This window comes from Notamacropus eugenii, chromosome 3, assembly GCF_028372415.1.
Source record: "Notamacropus eugenii isolate mMacEug1 chromosome 3, mMacEug1.pri_v2, whole genome shotgun sequence".
Taxonomy (NCBI): domain Eukaryota; kingdom Metazoa; phylum Chordata; class Mammalia; order Diprotodontia; family Macropodidae; genus Notamacropus; species Notamacropus eugenii.
The window spans coordinates 338,183,931-338,202,991 of record NC_092874.1 but is presented as its reverse complement, the minus strand read 5'-3'; the positions used below and the strand labels follow the sequence as shown (position 1 = coordinate 338,202,991).

The window sequence follows — 19,061 nt, the reverse complement described above, 5'->3', positions numbered from 1 at the left end:
TTCTCTCCACCCAAACTAGATATTATAAAAGAATTTGGAAGAAGGAAGAAACACTTAGCAATGATTAACCTAATTGTTAATGGGATAAACTTACCTGTAAAAGGGAAGAAATTTGAAGAATAAATGTGGAAAGAAAGCCCAAGGATTTACTTCATGTAAGAAAAACATCTATTAATATTGATATCTATTATTCTTCATTTTGCTTTTAGACTGGAACTGTAATTTTTGAAGATACAGGGAACTCTCAGTAAAGAAACTTCATCTCTCAAAGCATGTCATAACCTGCTTTGAAACTTGGTCTTCAAGATTTTCCTGGAACACTAAAAGAATCAGTGACTTGCCTAGGGTCATTCATCCAATATGTAGAAGTAGTAGAAATTGAACTCAATTTTTCTTTACTCTACTCAACACAGCATGCAGTCTTTCCTATATATTTATCACCTATATCTCAAAACTCTACTAGGGATCTATACTTTCTTTTTCTTGAAACAATGTAATCCCACTCTTTGTAGAGGGACGAGCTCTGGACTGTGGCCCCTTGGTGAGCCCAGAGACGCCTGGGGGTGAGAACCCGCCTTTGGGTGCTGGGAAGGCCCCTTCTGGAGCTGAGCTCTACCTCCAGGGTGGAACATGGGAGGAGCTACGGCAGGGTATATAAGGGGGAACATGGGAAGGTCGGGGGAACTGGGTTAAGCAATAAAGTGCAGTAAGCAGCTCCTCCAGTGAACTGTTTGGTCGTTCCCCTCCCCCACAGGAGGGGGCTGGAACCGTTGGAAGACTGGTAAAGCAGTTGGAGAGGTAAGCTCTAGGAGACAGGTCATGGCAGGCCCTGAGGAGCTCCTCATTGCCTCTTCCCCTCAGCAGATTCAGTTTTTTTTTTTTCTTTTATCACAGGCCAGCTCCAAATCACTGTCTTACTCATTTGTTTTTTTTTTTTTTTGGGGGGGGGGGAAGTAGTCATTCCTAGAGAATCATACTATTTTACTTGAAGAATTTCCTCTCCAGCTTTATCCATAAGCTCAAATATGCCTATTCCTCCTCCTTTCTGGACTCTATTTCTTCTTCATCTCCTTTTTTTTTGTTGCTGCTATAACATATATATATATATATATATATATATATATATATACATACATATGTGTGTGTGTGTATTCTCTTCCTCAGACTGGATAAGAAGTTAATAAATAATAAGTAGTTAACAAGCCCCTGTGTCTATACTCTTCTTGTATTTATTTGAATAATCTTCATCAGTGGCATCTTAATTTCAACAACTACAAAGTCCTTTCTTTCAACTTCTTTCTCTATGGCAGTGGTCTCCAAGATATAGGGTAAACTCTACCAAGCTGCTCTAGTTTGTCCTTAGAGGGTATATAATCTATCAGAGGGTACAGAAAGGGACTGTATTCTTTCTTTCCCTTGATGGTGACGTAGGAGTATATTTTCTTTTATAGGGGAGGGTGTGCTTTTTTATTAGTTTATTTATTTTTAGTTTTCAGTATTCCCTTCCATAAGTTTTAAATTTTCTCCTCCTCCCCCTCCCCAAGATGGCATGCAATCTGATATGGGCTCTACACACACATTCCTATTAAACACATTTTCATGTTAGTCATGTTGCATAGAAGAATTATAACAAAAAAGAGAAACCATGAGAAAGACAAAATAAAACAAAAAAGAAAATAGTCTACTTCATTCTGCATTCCACATCCATAGTTCTTTCTCTGGATGTGGATAGCATTTTCCATCATAAATCCTTTGGAATTGTTTTAGGTTCTTGCATTACTAAGAAGGGCTAAGTCTATCAAAATCAGTCATTGCACATTGTGGTTGTTACTGTGTACCAAGTTGTCCTGGCTCTGCTCACTTCTCGGAGCATCAGTTCATATAAGTCTTTCTAGGTTTTTCTGAAATCCATCTGCTCATCATTTCTTATAGCACAATAGTATTCCATTTCATTCATATACCACAACTTGTTTAGTCATTCCCCAATTAATGGACATCCCCTCAATTTCTAGTGCTTAACTGGAAAAGAAGAGTTGCTATAAATATATTTGTACATGTGGATCCTTTCCCCATTTTTATGATCTCTTTGGGATATAGCCCGAGAAGCGGTATTGCTGGGTCAAAGGGTATTCACATTTTTATAGCCCTTTGGGCATAGTTTTGAGTATATTTTCAACAAAACCTCCCTACTACCTTCACCTATGACCACTGAACACTGACCCATTCTCCATCAGTCTTCAATAGGGATCACCCATTCAGGGAAGTCATAACTTAACTATGACCAAGGTACCTTCAGCCTGTAGCTTCTGCGCAGGTTCCACTAAGCAAAACTCCTTGCATACACATATTCTTTGTACTAGATAATCACATATCCTTACCTGGTGTCCCTTAAGTGGATCTGTACTCTGGGGCAATAACCATTGAGTAAGATTTCTCTACTCTTTCATTTTTAGTGATGCAGAAAAAAATCACACAGAATTACCAGGGATGAGTGGATTATGATCTGATGTACATATTGCATTATTTTTCTGAAAAATTCACCCTTTCTCCAAACTTTCCTATTTTTGTCATAAGCACCAATATCCTTCCCACTTCCCAAGTTTGCAACCTTGCTGCCCTGAATTCCTCAACCTTCATCCTATATATATCCTTTTTTTCAACTCCTGTAATTTCTACTTCTACAATATCTCCTGGTTGTCTTTTCCCATGTATTCACACAGACATCACACTTGTTCAGACTCTCAGAACTTCTTACCTAGATATTTACCTGAGAACCAATCTAGCCAAGTTTAGTACCTTCTAGATGGGGAAATAACCAATTTTGTGATGAATTCATTTGCCTACAACAATTCATAAACAGACTTTACAAAGAATGTACCGGGTCAGCCCAATGAAAGTTTAAGTTCAATTACAAAACAAAATGAGATACTCAAAGGTATTTCAATTATTAATAAAAATGCTTTAATCATAGCATGAGAAGGATATTCAACACAGGATAAGCATTGATTAATTTAAATGGAGTTACCCTCCATTGGAGTGATCCTCCAACCAAACATCCTGGTGTGCCTCGTGACTCTTTTGTTCTCTCATGATGAGGAAGTAAAATCAGTGTTCTGTGTCTTTAGTCCCTGGAACCAAAAAATCTCAAGGAATATTTCATTACATTTTAAGATATTAGAATAATGGACTTGCCTAACTTATATGGTCTTTGGGGGAGAGTAGGTGGATGGTGGTAAGATATTGTTCCTCTATCCTTTGTGGTAATGTCTTTAAGGCCTTGTACAGCAGAGGGGTCAGATAGCTTTAATGTTGCATGAGGCCCAAATCCCCAAGCATGGCCCAAATCTGATTAAAATATAATCATAAAATATTTAACAAAATACATAAAAATACAATAAAACATTACCTTTTGAAACTAAATGTATACAAGACTCACATATACTGATTTAGAATCTCCATAAGGAATACTTATCTACAGCTTAGTGGCCCCTGTTTTTATGTGAGTTTGACATCACTGATCTAGAAAATCTTCCATCATTTCTGCTTTTCAAAGTAGAAATGTATTTTAAAAGAATGATATAAAAAGCACTAAAGGAAGAAAAGAAAAATTAAATAGAAATATACAAACAAAATATATACTATGAACATTCTCTGAAGAGGTCATTGAATCTGGAAGAGTGCCAGAATGGACTGAATCTCCAATCTAAATAATCAGGTCCATATGATGAGTGATGCCAAATATTTGTAACTCACAGTGTATCTCTCAGTCCATAAAGGTGGCCAGAAACAGGAACAGCCTATTGCTGTTCAGTTGTTTCAGGCTTGTACAACTCTTCATGACACAATTTGGAGTTTTCTTGAAAAAGATACTGGAGCAATTTGCCACTTTTTTCTCCAGTTCATTTTACAGATGAGGAAACTAAGTCCAACAGAACTAAGTGCATTACCCAGAATCATACAGCTAGTGTGTATCTGAGGCTGGATTTGAACTCAGGTCTTTCTGACTCCAGACCCAGAGTTCTATCCAATGTGCCATTCTTTCATAGTCATTGATTCCCATCATAGGTGAGGGAAAACTGCCTTGTACGATTACTCAGTGTTCCTAGTCCTGCTAGCCAGGATCTCCTCCCAAGGAGTCCAATGAAAATACAAAATCTTTGACCCAAGAAGAGGACTCTTAGGGACTCCCTCCTTTTCCTCCAAAGCTAGTTAGATTATTGCATGAAACAACCCCCTACTACTCCTTGGTCCTCTAAGCCCATCCAAGGAAGACAAAGGACAATGATTACTGAGTATTATACTGGCAAAGATGAAGAGAGGCTGATAAGTTGTACATTAAAGTAAGCAATGTACTTCAGTGGACCTGTTTTTTGCCATTGCACAGGTCCACTGGGCTGCTACTACAGTTGGAGACCAACTTGCTCTCCTCTGCCAGTATCTTTGCCCATTGTCTGCTGTGGACTGTTACTGGAGATGGTGTCTGTGCCTGCTATTAGAGACATTGTTTGCTTCCCCACTCCACCAGGGTCAACTACTGTCCTGTGTGTCTGAGCAAGATAACTCTTCCTTTTAGGACCCACGTTCTTTAACTCTATGCTGGGCTAGAGCGTTTCTTTCAGCTTAAACATTGTTTTGCTGCCCCTACTGTGGATTTACTCCTCAAAGTCATGGGGGGTCACTTCTCTACTGAGTTCAAAAAGTAGGCACAACTACTTCTGGGGTGTGCTGAGGGAAAAACAACATCACAGAAAGCAAAAAGTCAAAGACTCCTCTTTGCTGGTATGTATATTCTAATTTCTATGTGCAAACAGTATTTATTTCTCCTGACACTGAAGAAACGCTCCTAGGGCCTGAGTTTTGTGTTCTTTACAAAATCTCTCTCCATCCCACCAAATTCAATCCCTTCAAGCTGTTTTGAAGGGAAATTGAGTTCTGAAGAGATTCCCTTATAGAACTTGGAGGAAGCTTAAATTACTAAGTCTGGAAGGCCTTGCAAAACTAAAGGGCCTGAAGCATAAGGTACAATTCTATTTTAAATATTTTATTTAATTTTTAACATTCATTTTTTTTTTAATTTTTAGTTCCAGATAATCTTCTTCCATCTTCCCCCTTACTCCTTCCATTGAAAAGGTAAGCAATTCAATATAGGTTATGTAAAAAGTCATGCAAAACACATTTCCATATTAGTCATGTTGTAAAAGAAAACAGACAAACAAAAAAGAGACGTAAAAAAGTAAAAAGAAAAAATATGCTTTGATCTTCTTTCATATTCCATTAATTCTTTCTCTAGAGGTGAACAACATTGTTTTTTATCATGATTCCTTCAGAATTACCTTGATCATTGTATTGCTGGGCTAAGTCACTCACAGCTGATCATACAATTTAGCTGTCACTATGTTTTCCTGGTTCTGCTCACTTCACTTTGCATCAGTTCTTGTAAGTCTTTTCCAGGTTTTTTGTTTTTGTTTTTTATGAAAACATCCTGTTCATCATTTCTTATAACATAATAACATTCCATCAGAATCATACACCACAATTTGTTCAGCTGTTCCTTAGATGATTGGTATTCTCCCAGTTTCCAATTTTTTGCGTCCACAAAAAGAGCTTCTATAAATAATTTTGTGTGAATAGATCATTTCATTTTTCTCTCTTTTTTTCTTTCAATTTATTTGGGATATGGACCTAGTAGTAGCATTGCTGAGTCAAAAGGTTTTATGCACAACTTCATAAACCTTTGGGGATGGTTCCAAATTGCTTTCCAAAATGGTTAGATAAGTTCACAACTGAAAGAACTGCATTAGTATCCCAATTTTTCCACATCTCCTCCAACATTCGTTCTCTTATGTTATATTAACCAATCTGACAGATGTGAAGTGGTACCTCAGAGTTGTTTTAATTTGCATTTCTCTAATCAATAGTTATTTGGAGCACCTTTTTTTGACCCTAGATAGCTTTTATGTCTTAATTTGAAAAGTGCCTGTTCATATGATTTGATCATTAATATATTGGAAAATGATTTGTATTCTTATAAATTTGACTCGGTTCTCTATATATTTGATACATAAGGTTATATTAGAAAAACTTGCCATAATTTTTTCATAATTCTGATTACTTTGTATTTCCATCTTATTCTGCTCTCTCTCTCCATTCACCCTGTCCCTCCTCAAAAGTGTTTTGCTTCTGACCACCATCTCCCCCAATCCTCCCTCCCTCATATCAACACTTCTACTTTCCATATCACCTTCACTTCCTAATTTCCTGTAGGGTAAGATATTTCTATGGCCAGCCAAATGTATATGTTATTTGCTCTTTGAGCAAATTCTGATGAAAGTAAGGTTCAGTGTTGTCTGCCTCCCTATCTTCCTTTCTACTATAAATGCTCTTTTGCATCTCTATAATGTAAGATCATTTACCCCATTCTACCTCTTCTTTCCCCCTTTTCTCAGTGCATCCTTCTTTCTCACCCCTTAATTTTATTTTATTTTTTAAGATATCATCCCATTACAGTCACCTCACATGTGTGACAGATACACATTACTTCTAACTGCCCTAATAATGATAACATAATAATGATAGCATTCTTAAAAGATACAGGTATCACTTTCCCATGTAGGAATGTAAACAGTTCCACCCTCTTGAGTCCCTTATGATTTCTCTTTCCTGATTCTTCTCTTGATACATTTTTCATGATTTTCTTGCATCACTCTCTTTTCCCAATTTTTTTCTTCTATCTTATTTGATTTTTAAAATATTTTTGGACTTTTCTAAGAATTGCTTTGAAACTGAGACCAATTCATTTTTTTTTGTCTTTTTTGTCTTATATAACCTATACTGAATTGCTTTCCTTTTCAATGGAGGGGTTAAGGGGGAAGATGGAAGATTATCTGGAAGTAAAAATTACAAAAAATAAAATGAGTGTTAAAAATTATTTTTATATATAATTAGGAAAAAATAAAACATTTAATATAGAATTGTACCTAATGTTTTGGATGTAGCTGTTGTGACATTGTTGTCTTCTTCTGCGTTTGTGTTTTGATTGTCCCTGTCACCATAATAACGTTTTGTTGTTGTTGTTGTTGTTTTATGATCAGGTCCTTTTTATGTTGTTTGCTCATTTTTCTAGTTTATTTCTTGACTTTTGACTTTATGTTAAAATTAGGCTCTCCTCCCTGGGAGAAAGAGGTGTTGTTCCAAGTTTTCAGGTTTTTGTGCTAGTTTCAGGTTTTTCAGAGCTACTTCTGGAGTTCTAAGTTTTCAGCTCTACCAAAGTGTCATGATCTAAGGAAAGATATAATCACTACTCTCCTGATCTGTAATCTCATCTGCAAATGATCACAGGTACATTTTTGTGCCCTGGAGCTGTGATTAAGTTCCCTGTTCCTCTATGACCACATACTCTAGTGGGGTAGTGCTCCTCCTTGCCCTGGGACTGCAACCCAAATCTGCATATACATAATGCAATAGAGTTCTACATCCAGTGTCAGCAAAGGGTCCCCTATAATCTCCTTCTGTGCATGTTCTTATCTCTTTATGATCTGTGAACTGAGAGCTCTGGAAGTTGCCACTGCAGAATCAGTCAACCTCAATGCCTGGTATTGACTTTCCTCCATGCTCAACCAGTAGGACAGACCTTTCCTGATGACCTTCTAAGTTGCCTTGGGCTGGAAAATTGTTTCACCACTTCTTTATTTATTTTGGTTTTGCTGGTCCAAAATTCATTTTGAGACATCATTTTAAAGGTCTTTGAAGGGGAATTTGAGAGAGTTCAGAGGAGTCCCTGTCTTTACCATTTGGGTTCCACCCTCAATTGAAGGTATAATTCTTAAGAACAAAAAATATACTCGCATTGATTTCTAATTGCCAAATGGCCAAAGGTAGCTCATTCTCTAATCTCCCAGGAGTGTGGGGGGGGGAGGGGGGGGTGAAAGGAGTGGCTCACAGTAAGGAACCCTCATTCTAGAAGCATCACCAAAAGCATAGTCAGAATCATGAAAACCACTCCCTGCTCATCTTCCTCTGAACTACCTGTCCTCCAATTCAATGAGGTCATTATGCTCCAATCTTGCAAGACAATTGTTTCAGGCTAGGCTTGATTCAAGGCAGGTAATTTAGGTTCAATATTGGGACAGAATGAGACACTTGTAGATTTAATTTACCATTGTAGGAAAAGGCTATTCAGAAAGGGGAGCATTGAGGACACTTTACTCTGATTCCTCTGAGTGACATTACTCACAGTGATCCACCAGTCAGTCATCTGAGAACACCTTTATCTCCTTATAGTTTCTTAAACTCAGACAATGAGGTAATGATGTCAATATTCTGAGGCTTTAGTCCTCTGTGCCAATTAAGTCACAAGGAGTTTATTGATCAATGTTTTTATAAGGGAAAATTACCCTAACTTGCATAGGGAAAGGAATTAGGATATCAGTCCTACCACAGCATAGTAAGAGTTGTGATCCCTGAGTGAAGAAATGACGCACACCCATGAAAATAAGGTATCAAGAAGCATGTGTAACACATTGCCAAGCACTGAACATAACAGTATAAAAATAAGACATACAGAATTTTAAAGCACAGTTTGAGAATTGAATTTGTCATACTGTGGAGCTGGACAAATAACTATAATTTAAGGAGAATTGTGATAAAGTTCAAAGTCCAGGAACAGGGAAAATGCAATGAGAAAGAGAAGATCAGAAGCCTCTTGATGGCAGATATAATTTCATTTATCATCCACAGCTACAACCATGGCACACTGTAGGCACTTAATAGAACATCTGAAAAATTGAATTGAATGGAAAAAAGAAGGATAATTTTCATTCAGGTTTAGAAGTGTTTAGGGAAGCTTCATGGAGAAATAGCACCTGAGTTAGACTTTGAAGAAAAAGAGGCACTTCAGGAAGAAGGAATGGGGTGTATCTAAAGGGTTGGGAGTTGGGATTCATTCCAAATATTTCAGTCTGGTATTGACAAATTATCTTTGGCTAACTATTTGACTAATTAAAACATACTCTTATCATTTGATATACCAAAGATGTTTGCTAGAGGTGACAACATAAAAAATAGTTTCTAGCAAGTTACTCCAGCTTTGGAGATTCTTGTTTGAGAATGAATTAAATGAATGTTTAACAAGTCAAAGTCTGCCCTTCAAGTTTGGAAGAAGTGACCTCTCAAATAAGTTATATATGGAAAATAGCTTTAGGTCATAGAGCCAAAATTCCAAAATGAGAGGAAAAACAGTCAATTAGTCACTGAGGAAAAAATTCCTCTATGAGAAATCATTTCTGCTAGTAATTCTTGGGGGGAAAAATTACAATACTGTCCTTGATATACAATGTGATATCATTAACTACTTTCAGTTCATATATTATAGATTACTTCAGTGAAATCAAATATATTCTCTTTGGTTCCTAAAAGCTAAAAGTAGAAAAACAGATGCTTATGCTCAAACCATTTCCCTACTTACAGAAAATGCCTCACTTGTCTGAGAACTAAGGGAAACCTGACACACATCTTCAGCAGGCATCTTTATTCCCACTTTCAGCAAGTGACATGGTTGATTTCAGGCAGGATGTACCATATCAGTTCTCCTAGATCAATAGCCTGGCCTCCTTCTCTCAGGTGACACTTCATTTGCTTGTTTCTCAGAAGACTTTAGGTTTACATTTGCTATTGTCATTGCCAGTTATCAATTGTGTGAGCTATCTGATAATCTTACAACAATTTAGCAATCCTGCATTGGTAAACAGAGAGAAGTAAGTCTTAAAGACCAACAAATCAATCACTGTAGTCCTAAGAAGTGTAGAAAGCCATTTTGTCAATGAATGTGTTCTAGTAAATTGTCTGTTTACTGAACTCTAGAGGGGAACTCCCTAGGAACCAAACTCTTTGGTAAACAGTCCTTGGTAAGCAACCAAAGCAAATCATGACAGCACATGAACACATCTTGTGCAGGAACTCTTAGCCAGGAACTGGTGAACTTTAAAAAACAATGATAATTGTATTTAATATAATTGGTTTCCTTTTTGTAATTATATGTGTGTGAACATATATATATATGTATATATGTGTAATTTTATTCACATAACAGCATTATTCTGAGAAGGGAGAGGCTCATAGACTTCACCAGATCACCAGATTCCATCACACACACACACACACACACACACACACACACACACACACACACACACACATACACACACACACACACACACACACACACACACATGGTTATAAACCTCTGATTTAAATCCATTAATGATGAACTGAGTGTGAAAAGACTTCAGTGAATGAAATCTCCATTCACAGTCCAGCTTAAAATTCTGGACTAGAAATTGTTTTCTGATGTCTTCTTAAACTATTCCAGCTCTTTCACTATTATGTAAAAAAAGGCCTAAGGATTGGAAGGGAGTTAAGTACCTGGTGTTTCCAACTCAAACTAAATTGGGCTGCGCCAGAATTTCTGCTGTTCCTATATTTGATGAAGGATTTAATCTCAGATCGAAATTTAGATGCACAGTGTTATAAAACAGGAAGCAATGATAGAAAAAAATTTCTCCCCATTCCTTCATCAAACTCCTTTTGAAATCACTTTCTCAAAGTTTGTTTTCCTTCCAACAATACATGATCCATTTAAGTCCAAATACCTGTAATGCAAAACAGTAATTTTTCCACTTTCATTCTGCCATGAGAAAAGATAATTAATCAAAGAAGTCATTCCTCTAGTCCTTTGCCAGTCCTTTTTTCCTCAAGCAATTTCCTTCCACACCTCAATATTTATAATGAGCTTTAATTTCAGATGCTGCTGCCATCACCAGTAGAATCCACTGGAGGCCATTTGAGTTCAAGCAATACAGTAGCTTCTGAAAGAGGACCACCCTTAAAGTGGGCCCCAACTAGTTTTACACTCCAATGGGCTCATTGTCAAAGTAATAGAATAGGATGAAAGGCTGGTGGTGGTAGGGCCAGAGGGAGGCAGGATAGCTAAAAGAGGAACTTTGTAGGTGTAGGATAATTCAGAGCAATTCAAAAAAGGGGGGAAGGGATGGAAGGAGAGAAAATATTGGGGCAAACAGGAAAAGTATCCCCTTTCCCTACATATCCCATGACTTGCTTGCTTTTCACAAGAAAGACAGCAAGGGTCTGCAGAGATTCTAAGACTCTGGAGGTGGTAAGGTTTAGAAGAGAAGGCACAAAAGAATGAAATCCATGTGCCAGACCAGCTGTTGTCACAGTGGTTGCACAAAATTACCCTGCCCTCCCACCTTCTCTCCTATGTGTTTTCTTAATCCTCTGCTATTGTCCCTTGTTTTCCCTGGAATGAATTCTAGTCACAACACAGCATACTGTGTAATGGTCCCAGAGCACTGAACTGTGCACCCACCTCTGCTTCCATCTCCTGCTGTCCCTAAATCTTTCCTTTTTCAGTCGAACAGAAGGTTGTAGGTACCAGAACTTAGCTGTTTGAACTAAAGTGATTCAATGAGGAGAAGGAAAAGTCATAAGGGGTAACTTGAAAAACACTTTCTCTAAAGCCAGACTATTAACTAGATGCAACTGTTGTAAATATTCCCTGTTTTTCATATCCTTTGTTGCACCCAAATTGACTGAAATGTAAGTTTTAAACAGCAGCATCATTATAAGCCTCTTTGCCAGCTGCATAACAGTTTCCATTTTCATCAGCTTGGCAATTTTTAGATTTTTCCATTGATTTATTGGCCTGACCGTTTTGTTAGCCATGTCCCCACCCTCACTGCCCAATTCAAATATAGACTTCTGTGTTAAAACAGATTACACTTAGCTCAGTATGCCATTTTCTTCCTGAATTATGACTTAACTTTGCATTTGACTGGCAGAAGAGGTGTGTCCACATTCCTCTAGCCCCTTGTTCCAAATTAGATTTTGTGGATGATTAAGGAATCCAGAGATAAAGATTGCCATGTAACGTATTTCACATATGCAATTAAAAGCTAGATCCTAGTTTATTTCAGAACAGTCAATAGCATTCATTGTGCCCACTTAAGGAAACTATAAATTCAACCTTATTTGAATATTACTCTAACCAATTGTTGAAAATTTGAGAGATCCATAGTAGGAAAGCTCCTTCCCTGGTCAGACTACTGTTTTGAACTCCTCACTCTTTTTTATCTACAAATCCAATCCATTGTCAAGCCTTATTGACTATACCTTTATAACACTTTTCATATAATAAGTCCTCATCTCTCCTTTGATACTGCCACCACCCTAGAGTAGGTCCTCATCACCTCATGCCTCAACTATGGCAACAGTCTTTTGATTGGTCTCCCTGCTTCAAGTATTTCCCTACTCCAAGTCCCTCTTCCACTCACCTACCAAAATGATCTTTCAGATGTACAGATCAGACTACATTACTCTCTACCCCATTCAATAAACTTCAGTAACTCTCTATCCCTTCCAGGATCAAAATTAAAATCCTTTGTTAGAAATTCAAGTGCTTCATAACCATTCCTCTTTCTGCCTTTCCAGTCTTCTTACACCTTACTCACCTCAAGTCATCTGTGATCCAGTGACATTGGCCTCCTTGCTTTTCCTCAGACAAACACTCCATTTCCCAACTCTGAGCATTTTCACTGGCTGTCCTCCATGCCTGGAATGTTCCCTTTCATTTCTGCCTTCTTGATTCTCTTGCTTCCTTCAAGCTCAAGCTAAAAGACTCACTTTCTTCAGAAAGCCTTTCCCAATCACCCTTAATGTTAACACCATCCCTGTTGATTATTGATAACTTCTCATTATATATGTATATATTATATATATATTTGTGTGTGTACACACATATATCTATGATATATATGTATACATTTATAAATATGCTGATGTTTATACATATATATGCTTGTCTACCTACCTTTCTATTTCCCTATCATTTTAGTTAGGTGTTTTTCACATAAGCCTGTGAGATCCTTGACAACAATAATTATCTTTTGACTTCTTTTGTATCCCTAGCACCTAGCACAGGGCCTGGAACATAGGTGTCATTGTTGTTCAAACTTCCTTTACAAAGATGACCAATGACCTTATAGGGTGATATTTTGACTTGCAGGTGAATTGGATTTAAGTGAGACAGTTGCCCAAAGTCATCAGCCTCACTCTGTCTTCCAAAATCAAGATCCAGTGTCAGGACAAAAGTCAGGAGAACTGAAGATGGCCTGGAATAGAATGGATGACTTTGGTGTCTTTGGCATCTGACCAAACTCCAAGTGCTCCACACTTTAGCCTCTTTCATGGCATTTGGAACAAATTTCTCCCGTCTCCCCATTCAACGCATAGTAAGTGTTTGACCAATGCTTATTAACTGACTAATTCCTAAGTATTTGTCGACAATATCCATCACTTCATGAACAACAAATATCTCATTTTATACTCATAACAGCTCTGAGAGGTAGGGGCTATTACTGTCCCCATTTTTATAAATGAAGACATTGAAGAAAGAGGCATTGTGACTTGCCTGATATCACATAGCTAGTATGTGTTTAAGGTTAGATTTGAACTTAATTCTTCCTCATTCTAGGTCAAGCATTTTATCCAATGCACCACCTTGATGTTGCCAACTGAAGAACACCAATAATAATATTTTACTCTTATGAAGTACTTCGCAGAAAATACTTTCATATGATTTAGTGATCTTTTACTAAAATCTGGTAAGGTATATAGAATATTATCATCATTTCGGGAATAAAGAAACACACTCAAAGATCAAGGGAATTCTTGAATAACCAGCAAGAAATAGAGATAGGATACAGGTTTTTAAATCAGTAATTTTATAGTGGCAACTGGTAGTTGGTGTATAGAGGGCTTGACTTGTACTCAGTAAGAAACCAGTGCAAATCCTGCCTCAGAAACAATTCTGGCAATGTCAACTTGGCTGTATGAAGGAAACTCTCTTAGTTTCAATTTCCTTATCTATAAAATATAGATCATAATAGGACTAGGAGCAAATGAGATAACATAAAGTTATTCTAGCTATTATTATGATTGCTGTTAATCTCTATGTTCTTTTCATCACAGTGAATTACTTAAAAATCATTCAATACCTAATTACTAAACACCTAATGTGCTCTGTGAAAACCAGGGGTGGGGAACCTGAAGCCTGGAGGCCACATGTGGCCCTCTACATCCTCAAGTGTAGCCAAACTAGGATTCAGACAAAGGGCTGCACTTGAGAATCTAAAGAGTCACATGCAGCCTTGAGGTTGTAGGTTCCCCACCCCTAGTGTAAACCTCTGAAGACAACTAGATATATAAAATATTATTTGGTCCACAGAGGAGAGAATGAGAAACATTGGTGGGACAACAGGAAGAATGATCTGAAAAGGGAATCTGTTCATGAATAGTGGGAAATGAGGTTGGATGGAGGAAGGTGGGACCCCAAAATTGAAAGTCTGGAAAACTAAACAGAGAAGCTTAAACTCAATGCAATAGGAAATTGGAAAATACTAAAGATTTGTTAGAGGAAAGATCAACAAACTAGAAACTATGCTTAAATACTGATCTGTCAGCAACATCATTGCATATTGGAGGGCAAAGAGCCTAGAGGCAAGGATACTGCCTAGAAAGCTGGTAATCCAGGCAGGAAATGAGAGATTGTACAAGGGTGGTACTGGTAGAAAAGGAGAGAAGATTTTTTTTTTATTAATGATTTAAAAGTTTTGATGATACATGACTAAAAAGAAACTTATGACATCATTAATAGAAACACAGAAGTTGGGAGAATGGTAGATGGTTTTAGAGAGAAGATAGTATGCTCATGAAATCATAAAGCTATAAAATCTTAGAGTAGGGAAGAACTTTACAAGCCATCTAATAAAGTATCCTACTTCAACATCCCTGAATGGTTTTCATCAAGGTTATGCTGGAACACTTTTGGTGATGGAAAATTAACGACTTTATAAGGCACCTTACTCCACTATAAGATGCAGAGGCTATTTCTTTGTCACCTCTAAGATTTGACCATAACGTTTTGGGCTACATTTGCTTGCAGAATTATTCCAAAAGTCTAAAAGATTCAGATACTTGGTGTTTGGTTATAGTAGTCAGAGGAATGGATAACTATAAATAGTTTTCTCTCCATCAGGTAAAAAGGACACAAAATAATTTGTTTTTCTCTCCCTATCTCTCTTCCAGCCCATCTCCTTACTCTAGATACCTTGGAAAGCTGTCTCAGGTAATTTGTACAATCGTCCAAGTTGGCCCTGGATAAATAGTCAATTTTACACAGAAAATTGATGGAAAACTGTGGTGGTTTTCAAACCTCCACCTGTGGACATTACACTATCATTTCATACTAAGGCAACCAATGGATCAAATGAATGATGAAGAGGTATTCAAACATGAAGGGATGTGCAGTTTTCCTGACTTCTAGACAAATGATTAAAGAAGGCATAGGTGTACAGGAAGGGGTATACATAGTGGAAGGGAAAGACTTCAAAGTAGAAATATCTAGTTTGTCCTAGAGTTTGAAGTTGCAGTGTAACCATGGCAAGGGACTCTGAAGAATTTCTGTGCTACCTGTTGGGAGCAGTGAGGAGCAGAAGAGGAAGACGATGGATTCTACCAAGTGGAAGTCAAAGAGAGAAGTATACTCTAATTTATGAGAGGTATACCACTGAAAGCTCAAATTTATATCTACCTGTAAGTGAAGGGAAATGATACAAGTCTTTGCTTCATGTGTCAATTTTTCCATTTATTTTCTTCAATCTGTACATAAACTTTTTTATTCTTTGAAATCCACAAATTGTGTATCTTTCAGAAATGTTGGTGAGAACACACCCCACCCAGATTTTCTAGGTGAAAGTAATGAACCAAAGATGTAAGAAATCCCTCAAAGCATACTGGGCCCAGACACCTCAGACACAAGTTATATAATTGTTCCTTTAAATTTTTCAAAATATTTATCATTCTCTAAGAATAAAAAAAGAAGGAAGGAATGAACAGCAGAAAGAAAAAAGAAAGATGCCCAAATAACCAAAAGCACTGGCTCTTCACTTTTTTACAAAAAAATCAGCACCCAGAGGCAGAAATGAATTTGAATTTATGTCTTGAATTTGTGAATTGTGTAACAATACTCATTTTTGTACGCAAAAATATATACTCTATAAAAATCTACCTAGTGCTTACCTTCATAAATCAGTTTAGAGGAGCAAATCTTGGGTAATTATATAGAAAGACTTGCTTTAATTTTATATATTATATATATATATAATGTGTATATATAATTAGTTAATTAGTTTTTACAACCGTTTATGAGCTCTCCCTCTCATTGTTCCTCTTTTTGAACAATTAAAAAATAAGAAAAATGGAAATCCTCATAGCATCGATATATACCTAGCATAACAAATCCCCACATCAGCCACAACTAAGAATGCATGTCTCTGTCCATTTTAATCCCGTCGCTTTTTTGTCACGATGTAAGTGATATGTTTCATCTTCAGGTCTCTGGACTCAAAGTTTATTGAGTAATCATAACTATTGATCACAGTTTTAAAGCCTTCAAAGTTGTTTTTCTCCATAATGTGTTGTTACTTTATAAAACATTCTCTTCGTCTGCTCACTTCATATAAATCTTCCCATGTTCCTCTGATATTGTCCACTTCATCATTTTTGCAGTGTAATAATATTACATTATATTCCTATACAATAATTTATTTATTCATTCTCCCACAGGAGGATACACTTTCATTTATAGTTTTGGGCTGCTATGAAAGATCATTTAATATAAATATTTTTGTACATATTTTAACAGTTCCTTTTCCTCTTTCAGATTTCACTTTCTTGTCATTGTTCATCATTCTTGAAGAAGTCCTCTTGTTCTTCATAACAGTATAGTTAGGTCAAAGGGGATGTGTAGTTTAATAGCTTTGGGAGCATTGTTCCAAATTGCTTTCCAGAATGACTAGACCAATTCACAACTTTACCAACCATATACTATGCCTGTGCTTTCACACAGACTTCTAACATTTGTCATTTTCCTTTTTCTTAAACTTTGCCAATATGATGGTATGAGATAGAAGCTCAGATTTGCTTTAATTTTTCACTTTTCTAATAATGATGAATGATTTGGTGCATTTTTAATACGGTTCATTCTAGTGATGATTTTATTTTAAATATTTTTACTAACATTTAAAAAATTCATAAGGCAATCATTTTTCCCCAACATTTTTAAGGTTGAAGTAAATCACCAGAAAAGGATGTACCCTTTGCTTGCACAAAAGGTGAATTTTTTCCCCCAAGACCTTCACAGCTTTACTCTTCATGTAGCTCCAACTTCACCAGAGAAAACTAGCAACTCTCCATGTCACCCTTTGCTGGTGTAGCCTAGCAGCCAGAGACTAAGTTGTCTTTTCTTTTTCATTTTAAAGAAATTAATCTGGTCCCACTGTAAAATACATTGATGGTTACAAAAAAGATAAGACTCAGAAAATCTGTGCTTTATTTCATTCTCAGAGAACTTACCCATATCAACTATTCAATGCACATAATATCCTTTTCCTCCTCTTATCCCTTCTTTTTCACCCTTTAAGCTAATATCCAGGGAGACACAGTTATGACATATTACACAAATAACCTGTAGGCCATATGCTGATGATTAGATCAAATCTGATACAAATACATTCTGCTCTTATCTTTGATTTAAAAAATAATCAAGTCCCCAGAGAGCCCAATTTGAGACAAGCCGAAGATAAAAAGTCCATGTCTGTGGCAGTGAACATGAATCCCTCACAATAGCTCCAACTCGTATTCTAAATTCTAGAACCTGAAAATCATGTATCTTAATGCAAGATATGATAGGATCATGAGACAAGAGCTGGAAGTTACCCTGGCTCCCCACCTGTTTTTTCAGTTTTACTTCTCATTACCTTCCATACACTTCCTACTCCAGTTAAACTGGCCTATCAACTGTTCTCCACGTATAACATTCCATGCTTCTGCATACCTGGTTGTCAATGTTTAGAAAGCTCTTTCTTCTCCCTTTTGGAATTCCTAGTTTCCTCCAAGATACCATTTTAGATGATCTCTAAAGGGCATGAACTCTTTCTGGTTTTCCCCATTCTTAGTCTACACTTCCTCTTGAAATTAGTTAGCAGTATTTTGTGTGAATCTCCTGTTTGTTTATCTATGTACATATTTTCTTCCCCCTTACCCCATTTTCCCTGTTCCCCATCAATAATAAACAGACTTTTAGGAGAGGAACTGGTTTTTGTTGTTCTGCCTTTCTATTCTTAGTGGCTAATGCTTTGTATACTGTTGCGGCCAAATTAATATTTATTGAATTGAATATAGTCCAACCTTTCATTTTGCAGATGAGGAAACTGAGAACCAGAGAAGATAAGTGACTTCTAAAAGTGATGAATATGAAGTACCTGAATCAAGATCTGAACCCAGGTCTTCTGAAATATCAGACTATATTTGTTCATAAACTGATTCATAGCAGACTTGTATTTTGGCTTCTAGTCCACATGAATCAGATCAGTTTTATTGAGCCCTTTGTACATCACACCATCATTCAATTTCCTAGCTAAGGACAAGTAAATGAACTTTGTAATTATAAATAATCTATGGCCATAATCACTTTCAACCAACAAGAAATAAAAGAACTAGCATAGCCTAACTTTCTGAAAGCTGCTTATGTTCAAAAGCAAGAAATTAGTTTCAAAACATGTCAGAACTACAATGAGGCCAAGATAAGAATAGCTACAGAGATGACAAAAACATATTTCATTTGCAAAGATATTAAATACATCACCACAATTTACTTTGACTATTTCTCAGGAATCAGGAAATTGCATTTCCTTGCTTAGAACGGTTACATCCAGAGATAAGATTTTTTTTTTTTTTTTTTTTTTTTTTTGCTCCTTACCTCATCCCAGAGTGTGTTGGTTCACAGCCAATTTCCTAAGAATCACCCATTTGTGATCAGAGCCTTGGGTGAATACATTCAAGGTTGCTATAACTTCTTTCTGTCTACTTTTAAGGGTTCTATGAATTACCTTGGGATAGATCTTTACCTTTCAATGGCTTGGGGTATG

General features: G+C 36.7%; 1 long non-coding RNA gene across 3 annotated transcripts; it reads left to right on the top strand.

Moving 5' to 3' along the window:
* Window positions 1-547: 547 nt before the first annotated feature.
* Window positions 548-18,787, top strand: LOC140496835 (uncharacterized). Of its 3 annotated transcripts, none has more exons than XR_011964411.1 (4): window positions 549-798; window positions 13,079-13,304; window positions 15,160-15,632; window positions 18,336-18,787. It is a non-coding gene; the product is annotated as an uncharacterized lncRNA (long non-coding RNA). The 3 variants fall into 3 exon arrangements; XR_011964410.1 differs by having other exon boundaries at window positions 15,160-15,666; XR_011964409.1 differs by lacking the exon at window positions 18,336-18,787 and having other exon boundaries at window positions 548-798; window positions 15,160-16,202.
* The last annotated feature ends 274 nt before the right edge of the window (window positions 18,788-19,061 follow it).